This window comes from Bidens hawaiensis, unplaced genomic scaffold, assembly GCF_021521415.1.
Source record: "Bidens hawaiensis isolate Kalapana, Puna unplaced genomic scaffold, B.hawaiensis_p1.1 tig00002273_1, whole genome shotgun sequence".
Classification (NCBI taxonomy): Eukaryota; Viridiplantae; Streptophyta; class Magnoliopsida; order Asterales; family Asteraceae; genus Bidens; species Bidens hawaiensis.
Genome location: NW_027491121.1, coordinates 3346120 through 3365110, shown reverse-complemented (window position 1 = coordinate 3365110; position 18991 = coordinate 3346120). Strand labels below are relative to the sequence as shown.

General features: G+C 32.3%; 1 pseudogene across 2 annotated transcripts; it reads right to left on the bottom strand.

Moving 5' to 3' along the window:
• Positions 1–14028: 14028 nt before the first annotated feature.
• LOC143614610 (eukaryotic peptide chain release factor subunit 1-3 pseudogene) lies at positions 14029–18030 on the bottom strand (annotated as a pseudogene). 2 transcript variants are annotated; one of them, XR_013150314.1, is made up of 3 exons: positions 17860–18030; positions 15384–16829; positions 14029–14211 (listed from the first exon to the last, which is right to left on the bottom strand). The product of XR_013150314.1 is annotated as a eukaryotic peptide chain release factor subunit 1-3 pseudogene, transcript variant X1 (transcript). The 2 variants fall into 2 exon arrangements; XR_013150315.1 differs by lacking the exon at positions 14029–14211 and having other exon boundaries at positions 14502–16829.
• Positions 18031–18991: the final 961 nt, after the last annotated feature.

Below are 18991 nucleotides of genomic sequence, written 5' to 3'. Positions count from 1 at the left end.
ATGGGTGAAAATAATTTGACCCATGACATTTTCAATATATTTCAAAATATTATGCACACATTAATGATCATTTACAACATTTTATACCTAAAATATAATTATGATTAATGCATACCTTACTTTTTATTAAAAAAATCAACATTTTTTTAACAACAGGGCTCGTGAATTCAACATTTTTAGAATCCTACAATTCATGTTTTTTTTTTCTGGAAAATTATAATCCAGGTTTGTTTTTTGGAAACCATCAATTCCGTATTTTGGTATTTCATAAAAAATATATCACATACACAATTTCAACAAAAGAAACACGATCATATACAAAGATAACTTTTCATGGCAATTACTTCATATCATATGTACCAAATCATTCTATGTACTTATAATTCTTTGGTTTTATTGTTGTCGTAAATTCGTTTGAATTCGTTTTTACTGCTTATTTGAACTCATTTTCTATGTTTTCTATATAAATGTATATTTGAGATTATGCACGTCTTATTATTTTTATTTTACCTTTTTTTGTCTTTATTCTAAATAATTGACTTTATTAGTTTTTTTTATTTAACAAATCCCGTGTATTTACGCAGGTTCAAAATCTAGTGTAATATCTTAAATTTCTGGTTAGTAGCATGTAAATTTCAAAATTGTAAATACACATAGCGTGATTTTGATTCTTGTTGTCCGTATTAAACGAAGGTAGACTTTTGATCAATTTACACGGAGAAGAATTTTATAGGGTGCTGCTAAACGTACCCCATCCTCTTCATTTTTACTAAACATACCCCAATCCTCAAATTTTACATTAATGCAATTTAAACCTTTATGTTTATTCTTTGTTAATTTTTCATTTTAAAGAAGGTTTTTTTATTATTTAAAGAGTTTTTCTTTTCCTTCTTTTTTATATTATAAAACATTTTTTTTTTGTTTTTTTAAATAACAAAAAAATTGATTATGTAAAAACGTTTTTTAAAATTAAAAATAATAAAAACATTTTTTTTCTACAAGTGTTTTAATACTTTTAGAGTGTGTTTTTTTTAAATAACTTTTAGAGATAGATTACTTGAAAAAAGAAACACATTTTTATTCATCAATAAAACATATTAAACAACATACGACTTATCAACAAGTTGGTTCATTTCTCATGTGACATTTATTTCATGCTTTCGAACTAATCAAAAAATATTTAAATGATCTTTTTTCGGGTGTAAGGCATATGATAAGAAAAATATATACAAAACGTTTTATCGTTTTTATAAAGGCGTCATGTCATTATTCTTTAAATACATTTTATAATTATAATAAATATTATAATTATTATACAGAACAATAAACACAAAGGGAGAAAATATAAAAAAATAAAAAATAAACTTTATGGTATTTGATTTGATATTTTAAAGGGAGATTTGAAATGATTAAAATTATTAGAAGTTAGTAATATGTCAAATAAAATTGTTGAAGGAAACGGAAGTCTAGAGAGGGGGTATGACAAGTACACGGTGGGGTATGTTTAGGGTAACCCAATTTTGTAAGCCATGTGTCAAGACTACGTCAAGGTAAATTTAAGATAATTAAGGAAAATTGATGAACGGATAAACAATCAAAACTAATGAAGAGAAAATAGGAATAAAGAATGATAAAATTAATATATTTTGGTACATTTAATCAAAACGACTTAGTTTTGATGGGTTTTGCATCTATACTTAGATGCCTAACAACCCCATATTCACTTTCTTTTTTTCAATAAACAACGCTACTTACAATAAGTTCAATAAACAACATTAATTTTTCTTATTTACAATGGTATACAATGGTGGGAGGAAACCTCAAAAACAACGCTAATTTTCAATAAACAACACTTGCTAGTTTTCAATAAATTCCATAAACAACTAGTTTTCAATAAATTCCATAAACAACGCTAGTTTTCTTTTTATCTACAACACTGGGAGGAATCTCAAAACTTTGAACAACGTTATTTTTTAATAAGGTCGATAAACAACGCTAGTTTTCTTCTTACGGTATTCAGTTGTGGAGGAAACCTTAACATTTAAACAACGCTAGCTAGTTATTAATAAAGAACGCTACTTTTCATTAACTTAAAAAAACAACGCTAGTTTCTTTTTATTTACAACGGGTTTAAAAAATTGTTCTTTTTAAAACGGTGGATTACATCTTATTAAACGGTTGACCTTCATACTGTTGTAAAACATTTTTATGATCGATGTTAATAAACGTTTTTATAGTAGTGACACCCGACTTTTTATTCACATCCCAAATCATAAAATGTTGTTAGAAAATCAAATTTTGATGTTCTTAAGGTTGTCACTGCCAAGTACGAAACTACATAAAACAATTTTACCTTTTCAACAATCCAATACATTATGGACATTTAACTTAAAATAAGGATAATTTATACAAGCATTTAAAAAAATAAACAATGACCCTAGAAAAACAAATGATAGTAAACTAATTTAACATGAAGCAAACACATCCCTAATTCAATGCTCAAGCTAAACATTTTCCCACTTGAAATTAGTCCTCTGCGTATTCATCATCAACATCATTATCATCCTCCTCATCAACTTCATCTTCATTTTGATCTTTGTCTTTGTCTTCACCTTCAACTTCAACTTCAACTTCTTCATCTTCAACTTGTTGTTCATCTAGGTCATCTTCAAGGGCAAATAAAGTCGCAGTTGTTCCAGCCAGGGCCTGTGCAAGCTGTGCAGCTGAACAGTGCCCAATGACCGGTAGGGGACCATGATTTGTTTACATAACAGCCCATATATACCAAAGCCTAATAAAATTCTGTATAAAGACTTTAAGCCTGGTCCAAATGTAAAATGCTTGGAGATTGGAAAACTCTGGCCCACATTGGCACATTGGAGTTTGGACGAGTGATAACTTTTTCCGTTTTAAAAAGTTCATAAATTTATTCAAAGTTTCAACTTTCAACCCACTTAATTATTTCTATTTTTTTTAAAAAATTATTCATTGTAAACTATATTAACAACAAAATAAATATTTTGCTATAATAAAATTATTGTCATCTACAACTAAGAGAATTTTATAAAATTTATATAGTATTGTTTTGTTTAACGTTAATTAATATGTTATCACACTTATCTTTTTTTTTTTCAAATTACTATTTGTGAGTTTATATCAGGGCCCATTTTTTTATTCGCACGGGGTCTATGAAAACACACATTTTCGGAGACGGCCCTGGTTCCAGCTAACAAAACAGCTTCAACAACCACTTTCGTTCCCACATTTTTTGCAATCCTTTTCACCATTCCTCGTTTTTTCTTCCCCTGGACCTTCTTTGTTGGTGTCTTGTCTTTGTTCTTACTACTTTTCACATTACTAGATGTTTTACGTCCCTCGCTTGATCCAGTACTTTATTTGTTCTTGGTTCCTGACGTGCTTGAATTTTTGCTAGGAGTTGTCTCCAGATCATCCTTCTTACTTGGTAAAACCACCGGATCTGTGAACTTATGTGAAAGGATAATTAACCCCATTACCAGTGGCGGACCCAGGATTTTTTGCCAATGGGGTCCCATATTTTCAGTGTTCAAATTTTTCGGGTCGGTCGTTGTTCAGGTCGGGTCGAGGCGAAGAACATAATAAAAAACAATATCATAATAAAACTTTCTTTTCAATCATCACTACCTGAACGGGTCAAAATGGGTCGGGTTGACACATAAACACTTTGTTTTCCCTTTCTTAAACATTTTTGAGATAGAACCTAGATCCACCCTTTCATAAGCATGTGTTGAAAACCATTAACTTAAACTAGTGAAAAATAAAACTGATATTTTAAAGTGTTTGAATGTTTCTAAAGAAAACCATGCATAAAGTTGAAAACAATGATATGTATTTTAGAGGTGTTTGAATGTTTCCAAAGTTATCATTGCAACATTAGCAATCAAATGATTGATTAACACTAAAAATTAACACAAAAAACAAAAAACTGAGCCTTGTAAGACTTGAACCCATGACCTTTCAAAGATAAAACAAGGGACTTTCCACCAGACCACATCAACATTAATAGTATGGGTTCCAAGTATTAAATCTTATGGGGTCCTCAAAAAATTTAATATACGACTTCTAATAAATTTTTAAAAAACATTGGTGTCCCGGGACCCCGATCCACACTATGTGGGTCCGCCCCTGCCCATTACCTCCCCGGATTGTATCTTCACAGGGTAACTTCCCACTACCTTTGTTCCATGAACCATCTCCGATTTTGCAATCGAACAACTTCCCATCATGTTGGATCTAGCAGAAGAGGGTGTAGTCATTCTTCAAGGGAACGATATCAAATTCCATGGGACATGCCCAGACATGAAAAAAACCAGCCTTCTTTGCAACCGAATCGATGTTTTATGTACTTCAGAGACTACGCAGAGTGTAGAACGATCTCTAGCTTGCGTGACTCCATTGCAAGAAGATAAACTGAACTAGTGAATATTGATATAGTTGGCTTGGAAAATATTTTAATGAGAAACAATAATTGCATCATATAATGATCACTAAAATAAAGATTTGACCTGTTAAATTTGAGATGACAATTGAGAAAAAATAAATTATAATTGACATTTACATCTTGTATTAAAATCTTTAATGTTTTAAAATATATATCATTTAAACGTAAAAATCAATAATTGTTTTTAATATATATATATTTAACATAATCGTCTAAGATTACACTCTCAATTCAAATACTTCAACCCAAACACATATGTACGCATCGGTGTTCCAATTTTCAAAAGCAATCTCTATCAGTTAGAATGTCTAATTCTTAAGTTTGGGATATTGACTAGTTTACTGATGATGATCATGACGGGAAGAAAAGTGCATCATGCAAGCACAAGAGCTTCGGCCTTAGATCTGACGAAAGACGGAACAGTGACATTGAAAAGACATGTTAATATGTATATGTCCAAAACACCATGGCAAGTTAAAAAATCAAATCAACTTAAATTATTTGTCTAGAAAAATGATATTGTTGAGGGTGGTGCTTCAAAATTGGTCTCGATCTTATATCCTAACCAAGTGCAACCAAACCCAATTGAGACCAAAACCCGAATTGTGCATAAGCGTCCGGACCCTATGATAAGTTCACAACCCAATAGGCCACCATTGCCAGTTTGTCATCGAAGAAGCGGTACGTTTGGGGTTTTTAGTCTTTATTTATAGGTAAAATGCATAAATAATGTAAAAAAGATAAGTTTTTTAGTTTCCAAATGTTTAAACTATTGTATCACAATTTGAGTAAGATATGCAAAAGATAAATGATGAGTTAAATGTAATACAATAACAACTTTTGAAAGATCAGCAACTCAAATCCAAAACTAGCAGTCTAGCACACTTGAACAAATTATACGCGCTCTCCATTCACATAGTTAATAGTTTTAAACTAAAGTAAAGTGGTACTCATCTCACCGGCCAATTGCTGTAATCTCGTGATTGCGTGTGTTGCAGCCGAATTTCTTGCTTCAAGAATACTTGGTTGAATGTCACTCAAACCTGAGCATTCGAAATTAGTTCCTTTCACGGTTACATCAGCCACAACCCCACCTACACACAGGAAGTTCTGAGCTTAGAATGTGTATGTACATAACAGTTGACATAATATATTTACAAAACCACACTACAATAAAGCTAAAAGAATTACAACTAAACAGAAGTACCAGAGTTAATCATACGATCTCAAAAACAGTATACATCTGAACCTAAGAATAAAAAAGCTTTTTGGAATAGCATAGTGCAAGGGAAAGATCTCTTATACGATATCTTACCGTCTGAAAGTGAAACGTGATATGTTGGTAACATCCAATTGTTTGATAGGCAAATATCATCCAACTCCTGGACAGAGAAGACTTTGTTATGGTACTCAATGGAACATAAAATAGTGATAACATAACAGCTTAATGACAAATTGTTCACATGTAAAATAAATGCAAGTCACTTAGTATTGTCTTTAATTAGAAGTGGACATGGCAGTTTTAACTAATTTATTGTAAATGGGTCGATTTTGACTATGTTTATGGGTAAATCAGGTAAAATTAAAAAAAATAAAAATAGCTTAAAAAGAATCAAGTCAAATTGATCTAAAGGTTCCCATAGTTTATTTATAATGCATAAAATCTCCAAAATAATTTATATAAATGAAAAAATTAGTGAAAGTTAGTTACTAATTAAGAAAGTTTTTAAGACGTATAAATGATTCCCTAAACCATGCATAAGTAAAGTCCATGGCGTACTTTCTAATTCAACGAAAGTTAGTTTTTAAGACATATTCCCCACTAATTTTTCAGAAAATATTAATAATTATGAAATAAAATTGTTCTAGGCCGACCCGGCCCATTCAATCGTGCTTCAACCCGTCCCAAAAGTTACACATAACCCAACCCGCCCATTTAGAAGACTAAACAATTTAAGAGACTCATGAAAGAATATACATGTGAAACACTTGCCTTACATGCTTGTCTCAAAGTGAGTTGGGCCTTAGAAATGCTCTTTCCAGACAATAAAACATGCGGGTTTGTACGTTCTTGAAGTTGCGTGTCATCTTGTTTACAAATCTCATTGCAACAATCAATAACCGCTTCTAGCATTAGGCCCAAACAATCTCCAATACCTTTTACAAACATATATTTAAAAAAAAAGTCACAGCAAGTCTAACTCGCCTTCTATAACTTAACAAAAGAACATATCAAAAGCACCAACAAAAAGGCATACATACCACCATGCTTGATTGTCTGAATCTTTTTGTCACATAAATTCAACTCGCCTTCTATATTTTTTTGTTGAATATACTGCAAAGATACAAAATGCATCAATATCTGAGCAGGCAAAAAGGCTATAACAAGGCAAATACTAACTCAAGAAATAATGTTAATTAGTATTGAATTTCCCTCTTATTATATAAGTAAAACCAAGTAAACTTTCAACTGACTTATCTTCAGGATTCTATAAATTTAATTTCAGTAACATACCTCCTAAATTATTTTATATATATATTTCAAGTATTTATAAAAGTAAATTACTGTTTTCATCCTTTATGTATGGCAAGTAACCTGCATATCATGTCCTTTAACTTCAGTAAGTACAAAAAACTTCCCTGAAGTTCATATGTTGCCACCCTTTTCGTCTTTTTGACTAACGAACGTTAACTTTTATTATAATAAATCTATTTATGTGCAATGCACATTGTGGTTGTACCCAATAATATCAAAGAAGCTAACTTTTTAGTATAAAAGCATACCAGTTTCTGTTTTTTATTTATAAGAGCACGAAGGGCGGCCTCTGATAATTCAGATATCTTTGAGTCCGCAGTGGAACAGAAGTCTTCAAGAGCATGATTCACAGTTTGTGTTCTATCCTCATTAGGTGGCACCATATTTTGACTAACAGCTGACTTTTTCTTCACATCCGTCATTTTTTCCTGCCCGTAGCCAAAATCTTTGTGTTACATAAGTAAATATTATAAAACTGCTACTAGTTAACTGTTAACGACTTCAAGCGATATCAAAAAGTCAAATCAAAAACATAATCAAGTCAAGCCACCTTGTTGCTAAAAGAATAAGTTGTGGTTGACTTTTTTTCATTGAGTGGAGTATCAATGCTCTTATTATTCAGTCCACTTGATGGGTTGCTTGAATCGACATTGTGAGATCTGTTTATATCCCCCTTTGTACTATCACAAGAAGCGTCCATAATATTGTTGTCTGTAGATTTTTTGGTTTCTTTGACTTTTTGGTCAAGGGGGCTTCCGATCAGCCGAGACGAGATGAAATCATTGGATGAACTGTTGGATTCAAATGTGTTTCTGGTAAACTTGGATTTGGTAGGTTGTTCTTTACTTGAATTACTGACGTGTACACTTTCGGAGTCCAACTCTGACTTAATTTTCAAGTTAACAGATACTTTCTTATTTTCACTACTTGCTTTCTCACATGATTTCTGTGAGCCTTGAAAGATATTAGCCACATCTGGTAAGCTATTTGATACTCTGCAAGCATTCATATTCCCATAAATCAAAAGATGCATAAAAGTGTTGATATACAAGCAGCTGATGGAGTTGGTTTTCAACATTAAATTTTTATCATAATCTTGTTTTCTACACAATTATTAGAGTAAATTACAATTTTCATCCATGTGGTTGGTCAAAATCTCGGTTTCAATCCAAAATCTTCGTTTTCATGAGTTCAGTCCCGGCCATTTCAGTCTATGTGACTAACACAGTTTGTTTCTTCTGTAAAGTGGAAGGGTATTTTAGTCTAATAATGGTCTATGTGTCAATGAAAAAAAAAAGAATTGAAACCGAGAATTTGGCCAACCATGGGAACCGAAACTGTAAGTTACTCTAACTATTAATAGTATTTAATGATTTAGTTTGCATCTTTGCGATAAACACTTGTTATGATAGTTTAGGAATTAAAGAGCAACTTTTATTTGTTTCCAATGATTAATTTCTCTACACAAGATCGCCTTATGTTCATGTTAATATGTAGACCTTTTAATTTCTTTTACTATTACTTTCATTTAGTTGACCTTTTGTTTTTCAACATTTGCTAATCATTGTTATATTCCATGCTATTAAGGATTATTGTTCAGTTGGTAAGGAAATAGAATTCATATGTATCTGATCAAGTTTTGAAATCATTACCTTGAGAAAAACTTTGATATAATCTCAGCATATGGAAGCAGGTAATAATATTCAACAACAGAAGTAACTACCCAACTGACTAAACTCTTTTTTACCACAGGCCCCTGTAAGCTACAGAATCAACAATAAAAACACAGTAATATTATGTTACAAGATGCATATATCTACAGAGATTATTTAACCAAATAATATGCATGTTACCTGCAAAAAGCATCTTGAATAGGAACAAAATGATCTTGACCGATTGATTGGGCGCTTTGCACTATGTAAAAGAGAGTAGCAGTATTGGTTTGACTCAAAGAATAAACTATATGGCTTTCCAAAACCTTAAGCTCATAATTTGCATTTCATGTTTCAGTGTAAAAATACATTCGGTTATCAATAAAAATAAGTTCAATTGTCAAAAAGAACATAAATTTATAGTAATATAGTCTGATTCGTCAGCTTGTTACCGGCTTTATTGGTGGAATGTATAAAAAATTAATCATTTTTGAGAAGTATAGTGGTTTAGTAAGAATATTTAAATTCGAATAATTAAAATTAGAATGGAACCTAAAGTTGCCAATCTAGAGGTGGCAATCTAGACATGTTCATTTGTGAATGGGTCGATTCAGGTTATGCTTTTATCTATAACGATTCAAGTTATGCTTTTATCTAAAACCCGTTCATTTGCCCGGTATGAGTATTAGTGCATAAAACATCATCCACTATTTCCTTAAAGAGATTGTATTATTATTAAAAAATTATAACTTGTCTTACTAATCATATCATGTTCACTAACTTTAGATATATGTGTGTATTAAACGGGTTGGCTTGTCAGACCCAAACACAGCACATGTGTACGCAGGTTGACGTGAACACAACCCGTTTGACTTGAAAATATGTATATTATCAGTGTATTTTTCATATCAATAGTCTAAAATTCCAAAATTGCATACGACTTTTATTTATTTTGAAGCAATTTTGTTTAAACTATGGCATGCTATTTTCTGCATTTTAAAATTTAGCATACAAAAAACCTCTAATAATTTAAGTTATTATCTAAAACACAATTTAAATGACTAAATAAATAAATAAACTGGTGATAAGTTAAACGAGTGTACCCACAAACACGATCCGTCTAACTAAACGTGTTCGCATGTTTGACCCAAAACTCACCCAAATCCATTTAAACTCAACCCAAACCCAAACCCACGAATTTCATGTTAAGTTCGTGTCATGTCATAGATCCACACCATATGTGTGAATTCAGGCCAATTATTTCTAGTCAGCCCATTTTGACCCATACCAAAAAATACTAGAATAGTTGTACCTGTTGTTTCTCTTACAGCCGAAAACGCAAGCTTCCGAAGCCCTTCTTCATCATGATTTATTATCAGTCTCTTATGATTTTCACTTTCAGTATAAATATCCTTTTGACCTTACTCAATTATTAAACTTTAGGAAACATTTTTCTTTCTTTGAGTCTATTAACAAAAATGCCACTTTGGTTATTGGCCATTCTTTTATAATATTTGAGATATCACCCGAAGCATTTAGCAGAGTCTCGGACATGTTGCATGCATCCATAATTGCTCTTTCTGTTATTGAAAGCTGATTTTCCGGGTCATCTAAAACGGGTCGATCCGACTGACGCATGTATTTCATATAATGTAATATACTAGGTTTGAACATTATAGCCAGGTTACAAAAGTGGTCAAACTTTAAGAATTGACTTTTTCTGTTGTGATTTAGGTGAAAATAGTTGTAAAGTACTGCAGCAGCATGAACCTGAAATCCAATCATTTTATTTTAAATAACTACAACCTTAAATATGATACATTACTGTGATAATAATCTAAACAGCACTTCATTAACTGTTTAGATTATTATCACAGTGATGTAGGATGTTATAATACGCCCTGTTTGCGGTGCGCACATATAATGTATATATGTGTGAACCCTTGGGTGGGCAAAAGTAAAATTGCACTAATTTTGACGTTATTTTACTAATCACGTGAAAATAACGTTAAAAGTGGCGGAAGGTTAATCAGGCATCATGTGGTGGCGTTGATAGCCGAAAGACAAGGGCACATGCACCAATCAGCCGGTGTCCCGATGATTGAGTGTTATTTGTCTTATGTCCAAGGCTTGATTCAAAACTACTATCGAGCCGGGGGTCTCACCGGAAGCAGCCTCTCTATCCCTATGGGATAGAGGTAAGGCTGTCTACATCTTACCCTCCTCAGACCCTACCATAGCATTGCTATTGGTGGGATATACTGAGTACGATGATGATGATGATGATGATGATGATGATGTAGGATGTTATAAGTATTTGAGTAAATTACACGTTTAATCGTTTAGGCATCTAGCCACTTGCTTGTTGTGTTCTTAAACTAAGACCATTACAAATCAAATCCTTTGTTTGAAAAGTTGTAGCACGTACGTCCTTTTAATTAACGGACGTTAACTTTCTATGTTAAATCCAGTCATGCGCAATGCACATGACTACATGAGGGTATTTTGGTCATTTTTCCCTTCTAAATAAGGTTTTTTAAAAAACATTAAAAAGGAAACTACATATTAAAAAAGTAAACATCCCTCTTTAATAAGATGTGATTTTATAAACAAATGGAGAAAAATATCAAAATACCATGTGCATTGCATACGATTTAAACAAAGAAAGCTAACGAGTGTTGGTGAAAAGGATGTAATCTGTTATGACTTTTCAAATGAAGGATGTGTTTTGTAACGACATTAGTTTAAGGACACAACCTGCAAGTGAGTTTACACCTAAAGGACAAAACATCAAACGTGTAATCAACTCTAAAGTATAATAAATACACTTTGAGCGACTTTCGACCTGATCAACCCATTTAACCCGTTTCTTTAGCTAATATATTTGATTAATTAATTTGTTAGATTTAATATACAATACAACCCAAGTTGAACTGTTTAAGATACAAACAGACTTCATAAAACAGTCATCGATTCATTAATAGACACACAAATAAGTACATAGAACACACATAATATATCAAACTTAAATTTTAAATGTATGATTTCCAAAATGAGGAAGATGATACTTGTTGAGCAACAGATTCTTGTTGAGCTTCAGATGGTGATTCACTTGAAACTTCAGAATGCTTCAAAGGTAGCAATGGGCCAACCAAATATTCCATTAGTGCCTCAACAGTATCCTCTGTTGGCACAACCTCTGTTGACACACCTGAGTAATAAATAAAATAGAAAAAAAAGATGTTAAAAGAGTCATGTAATAATTAATATACATCATTTGATCAATTTTATTTTTAATGCCCAAATTGTATAATCAAAAAATCATTAGAATAAGTTTCCACACAAATATCTTGGAATAAAAACTAAACAGTAAAAACACACGCTAGCATACACTATATAGGTTTCGAACATACTTTCGCAGATCATGTTTTCGATAAACAAGAGTCTCGAACAAATCGACTTCAGTCTAGGATGTAGAAGCAGAACAGAAGATGTCTTCTTCGATTTCACCGGACTTCACACTTCATAATCAACTAATGTTTTTTCTGTTACATGTTCAAACAATAGTCTATTTGTATAGTGTCACCGAATATTGTACTAAGACACAATAATTAGAAGAAAACATATATAAAAGAAAAAATTAAGCCACAGGTCGGGACTGTGCTTTTGAAAGCAACATTTGCATGCCAAACTTTGTTTAAATAAAGGCTGCTTTCCGTATGTTATTTGTTGTACAACTGTAAAAGCAACAGGGTACAACACGCTATATAGCAAGGATACTAGGATATGTTTATACACAATATGTTTTATGTCGCTAGATGTCCCTGTTGGTTTGGTGATTGTTGCTTTATAAAAAAACAAAGTAAATTTTAACATTTTGTTGAATTTTTAAATTAATAAAACTAGCATTTATACTCTGACGTATCGCCGATACAACTTTACAGTCAACGATAAGTTTGCGGACACATTGGTCGGGGAATTTCTGGAAGAATTAGGTTCACTGGCTTCTTCGCCTAACGAATCCTAGTGTTGCGTTCTTGAGTTGTTTAATTCTATACGTGGCATGTGAAATACACACTATTTTGTCCAGGTGGCAAGCTTTTACACCTAAAGAGTACAAATTTTGTAAGAAATTTAAAAGTCAATGTTTATTTTGTAAAGTTGACGGGTCAAATGTTTGTTTTTGTGATTTTCGAAGAAAAATATAACTAAGTGAACAAGTGTTTTGAGAATGAAATTTGTAACAACTCTATATTTGTAAAATTTTTCTAAAAAGTTCTAAAAAACATTACTATTATATATTACATTAAAAATAAATCTATGCTTAAGGCTTTGTTAAATTCATTAAAAGTCCAGAACTATACAAGAAGTACTAAAACTTCTTTTCAATATACAGTAATCAATTGATATCTTTTATCGTCAAAGTTGTCAAATTCTGCTTACTATCATGAAATTCATGTTTAAACAGGTAGTAAGTTGCTTAATATAACCCGTATGTAAAATGGGTTAACACGAACACGACATATTTAACAAAGAACTTAACCGAGCACCATGTCTTTAATAAACTGGTTAACCCGATAGCCCGGTTAAGTGTATTTCTTTTTAGTTCATATTAATATATAGAAGGTGTTATTTTAAAAGTTCATTTCATTTCCATCAAGCTTTTATTCATTACTCCCTCCCATTTTTCATTCCCTAATCATTTCCAACTGGTTTCTCTAATAAAGATAAAAATTAAAGAGATACCAATTACAAAAAAAAATGGTTCATTTAACTTAAAAGTAACTAATTATTTAAATTGCGGTCACTAGCAATCACTCATATTATAGCAAATAAACCTTAAATAGGTTGACCTGAAACACAAACACATCACGATTTTAAGTGCCAGTTGATGTCTTTGACACAAATAAATATATGAGTTGTGTTTGACACTAACACAACACGAGGTTGACCCTTAGTCTCCTTATCCGACTCCAACACAAACCTTTTCTTTCTTTCACTTTGGTATTTCATAAATTTACTCTAAACTATGAACACATGAGAATATGGTGAAGTGATTTATCCAAGAGCTTGATCGTCTTGCACCTCGTACGCGCTTTTTTAAACCAAGTCAAAAAAACAAGTACAAAATCACCATCAACCAAAAAGATGCTAGCTAACATGACCACAACACTTCATAACAAGTAACAAAATATAGCATTAAAATCCAAGTACTTAGAAAGTGCATAAGTCGATTCATGTTTAGGTTCTCTACACGATATGATCGTGTAGCAAATTTAATATCAACAAAACATAATAAACTTAATATCATATGTCTCATGTCTGTATAACATTATTATTAGCCAAAGGCATAAGTCAAACCTTCTTCATGACCACATCAAGAAGTCTTGCAGACAGTCATGAAAAGGTGGTGAAGATGCATCCTTGGGCTTTATTTATGATAACCGTTTGAAATGGAGCTAAAACGAGTCCAGCATGGCTTTGCAGTTCCACAGACAAACAGGACCGACACCTCTTCGGTTTAGATAACTTTTCCCCATAAGCTGTCACACAAATCATTATGTTAATTTGTTATAAATTTGAACAGAGTGATCTACGTTATGGTTAAATTTGTGTTTTATCTATTTTACAGAAAACTTAACATAGGATAAACTGATAACATGAAACCAAAATATATTTCAAAATGGTGCAACACAAAGATGAAAAGAGGGGTGTATATAGGCCTGTAAATGGACTGGATGTTTTCGTTTATATAAATAAACAAACGATCATGATAATTTTTTTGTTCATATAGTTAAACGAACGAACATTAGCACGTGTCTCACTCGGTAATTTATGTTCATGAAAGTTCGCTTATGTTCGTTCATTTAAATTCTTTTATGTTTGTTTGTTAGTGTTCATTTATATTTGTTAGTTTGCTTCTGTTGAAGTTCGGTCTTTATCGGTTTATGTATAGTTTGTTACTAATTCATTTTAAATTTTTAGGCTCGTTATAATTCAGTCTAGTTTTATTATCTTTTTAGGCTCAACACACTGTTGTTCACATTTAGTTTTAGTTGATTTTAGCTCATTTGTGTTTGTTCATCTACGTTCAGTTATGTTCGTTCGTTCTACGCTCAGTTGAGTTCGTTCGTTTATGTTCGTGAACCGTTCGTTTATACTATTAATGGATGTACATAAAGAACACAAACACGTTCATTTTCTTAACAAACGAACACGAACAATAACACCCTGTTCGTTTAATTATTTGTGTCCGATCATCGTATAGTTAAAGTTCAACAAATGAACGTGAATATGCTCTATTCGCGTTCGTTCGGTTTGTTTACAAACCTAGGTGTAAACAAGCCAGGCCACTCGTGAGCTAGTCGAGAACGGCTTGCTAAAATCTTGATTCGAGTCGAGCTTAAACGAGCTCGAACCTAAAGATAAGCTTGTTTAATAAACAAGCCTAATATTTATGCAAATTTTGTTCAATATATTAAATATATACATTATATAATGAGTATAATTATGCAAAATATTATGATAAAATCAACTAAATAATACGTATTATGTTATATATAATTTTTTTTTTCAAATGTATAAAAAATAATTAATAAATAATAAGCGAGCCGAGCTCGAGCTTGAGAACCACTAACAAGCCAATATCAAGCTCTCGTAAAACGAACTGTCTCGGCTCGTTTACACCTACATGAAAGGATGTTCAAATACGCACCTCAACACGAAGTCCACAAAGTGAGAATAATGCAAGACCACCAGCAGCACCTTCGAGAGCTCGGGCCTGGTGCAGGAATCTTCCTTGCACCAGCATATGGAGGATGATTGATTGCTATTCAGAATCACCATACAGATCTTCATCAGACAGATCATCAAAAGACCTGATATCTAGCTGGTAACGAAGGATTCCACCAATTCCACCAAACCCTCTGCAAAACTGAGACCCCTCTTGTGACTTATTAGTAACAAACTCAAGCGTGCAACCGAACTTTCGATATTCATTAGCAAACCATTCAAGCAATGACATTTTTTCCTGAACTTCCAGCTCAGCATTTGTACTTGAATCCCTAAAGTTTTTCTGATCACTGTCTTGTTCCTTGTTCAAATGTTTAATAATCACTTCACCCGTTGTCACATTCTTTAAAGTATACCTATTGATATCAAGATTCTCCCAAACTATAAGTATATCAACCGCGCCCATTTCAAGACCCTTTAACGTGTCATCGACACCAAACACGTATTTCCCGGTATCTTGACTGATTTCCTCAAAATACTTACCGATCAAGCGCTTTTCTTGTATAAACTTAACATTTGCAAGAATTTCAGCTGATAACTCGATCGCTTGATTAAACCCGTTTTCTCGACCATAAGAAACATCCACCACATTCAATATTTTCGCTTGCAGGCGCGGGTCAAACATGTCAGATTGACTAAGCTCGGTTTTGAAGTCAGCAGACCCTGCAAGTATGAGTCCTGAAACATTAGGTTGACTAGTTGATGGATTGATGTAGAATTGTGCTGCCAACTCGGCAGTCTTCCTAACATAGTTGTGTCTTTTCTCCATACGTAACCGAGCGAACCTTAACGCGGACTGACCACCTCTTCCGTGTTTCTTTGGAAGGTCAACACTGAATTTGTGAAGCACTTCTCGAGTGTTCCCGCTTAACGTTCCAAACAGAGTCCCGTTACCATCCATAATAATAAAACCGAACTTGTCATCAGACTCTAATAACTCATTCAAAGCTTCTGTGTGGAACTTGTTATCACAAAGATATAACGATGCGTTAATGGGCCGAAAAGGCTCAAAGTCAATGGTGACCTTTTTTTCTTTTCCTTCGTCGGTTACAATGGTTCCAGTGTAAAGAACGAGCCCGTTTGGTGGAACCTTGTTGTAAAGCTTGAGTCTTTGTTGGGCCGATGTGATTGCACCCAACACGGATTGACGGTTCACTCTGCTTTTGATGTTTGAAGCGGTCCCAAACTCGTCTCCAAGCATTTTTGTAACCCTGGATATTTGATCGCGTGGTGGCATAATAAGAGAAATCATGCTGGTACCGTTACCACGTGCAGCTTCTAGTGCCTTAATGAGTTTCTTGATTTTCCATATTTCGATGTTCTTGTCGGTATTGTGAGCGTCCGCCATTGCAACGAGTAACAAAGCTACCTGAAATCATTAGAGTTTCACTTTCAATAACATTATAGTTAAGATGGTAAAACATGGTGAAAAAAAACATGCTAATAAGATTCATGAATATGAAACCTGTACATCAAAATGGGAGCATTGATTGAAACATAATCATGAAAAACTGAAGCTTTAATGGAAATTGAATTAAGCTTCAAACATTAAAGCAAAAGTTTATGTATAAGTTTTCTTTGACAGATGTGATATCAAATCATTTTTGTAATGGTGAGTTTTCTTATTCTAATTCAAATATGGGTATTTTGGTCAATTCACAACAAATTAACAAAAATATTTTAATGATGTTAGTCATTTGGACTGGAATTGCAATAAACGCAAGCTACATGCATGATAATGGTTAAAAAATTAAGCATAGGTTATTTCCACACCACATTAGTTATTTAAAACACCGGTGCCTCTATACTGGTCGTATAGGGTCGTATTGTATAGGGGCTATACGGCTCATATAGACTGAAAAGCTGTCATAAAGTACGTTTGGCAAGTAATTTACTCTAGAGCCGTATACACTTGTTAACCCACCATCGGGGTGGCGTTTGAATATAACCACAATGACGCAAAAGGTTAAAAATTTCTATTTTTCCGCTGAACCGGTTAAAATGGTCAAATCACAAAGATGAAAAAGAGTAATTTACTCTAAAAAATATCAAAAAACGGAAAACCCTCATTACAAATCATCGATAAATTGATTTGTGATACAAAAATTTCTGTAACTGAATTCACAAAAACCAGATTTCTCATATTCTGTAAACAGAGTTTGATATTTGAAGATAAAAAATAATCAGATTTGGTGAAGAATCTGTTTATTTATTAAAAGCAAATAACGAAAACGTAACCATACGCGATCATCTAAATATCTTCATAATTATGAATCGGTACATCAAATTATCAAAATTAAACGAAACCCACATAGAACATATGATATATACAAATTGCATAGGATCGAAAAGAACAAATGATGAACGTAAAATAATAATAAAAAAAACAGAGTAATCACCTGAAAGAGAATTTGTAACGGAGGTTTTTGAGAAAGAAATGAAAATGAAAATGAATATATTTATTTTTTTGATGCTTGTTTTGTGGATCAATTATTTATATATTATACGCAGTAGTCCCCGATCATCACGGCTCTTAATGGAATGGAATGGATGGATGTTCCAGAAAGAAATAATCAATCCATCAATCAACAGACACTTTGTGGATTCGGGTTGGTTACATATTAAACCGTTGTCACATCACAACCGAAATAAGTTCAATTAAAATATATATTTTTTAAAATTATAATATTATATTATAAAATGGGTTATTACGAATTCAGTTGGGGTCGATTGAGTTCGTTACAATTTTGATACTAAATTCAAAAATTAATATATGTAAAAATGTGTAAAACATTATCGGCAATCTTATAGCTCATGATAAAAGTGACAATAATTCGGTCGGTATTGGTTTGATTCGTTACGATACTAAATTAAACCCAAAAAACAAAATTAACTTATTTAAAAATGACATTTATTCGGTCGGTACAACCGGGCGTGGTAAAACCTGGGCGTTGCGGTGACGACGAAACGAATTCAGTTAGTATCGGCTAGTTTCATAACAATGCCGGAATTAAACCTCAAAAAGTAGATGTTGGAACTAAACCTCAAAAAGTAGATTAGTTAAATTAACAAATATTTAAAAAAATAAAGAATAAAAAGACATTATATTTAAAATATAATAAAAAAAGGTAATTAGAATTTACTAACCCTACCTCTTTGTAATTAGCCGGCAATAATCCATGCTCAAAAAATTCTTGCTATTAGTCTCACTTTTTACCTTATTTTTTCTCCTTGGACCTTCGTTAAACGTTAAGATTTTTTTCGAAATTCAAATTGATGTTTCAAAGCTTTTAATCGGAAGTATAATATATGTCGATTGACGTAAAACTTACCTCGAAATTGAGCTTCAAACGACAAAATGGCACTTCAATTCGTTTATTCAAATTTTCAATTAATAGTAACCGTTTAAAGCACCATTTGACGAAAAAATCAATAGATAAACATATATAAAACCTGATCATATTTCACGGCATCCTCTTGTTTTTATTGGTATATATATATCTATATATCTATATATCTATACTATAATAT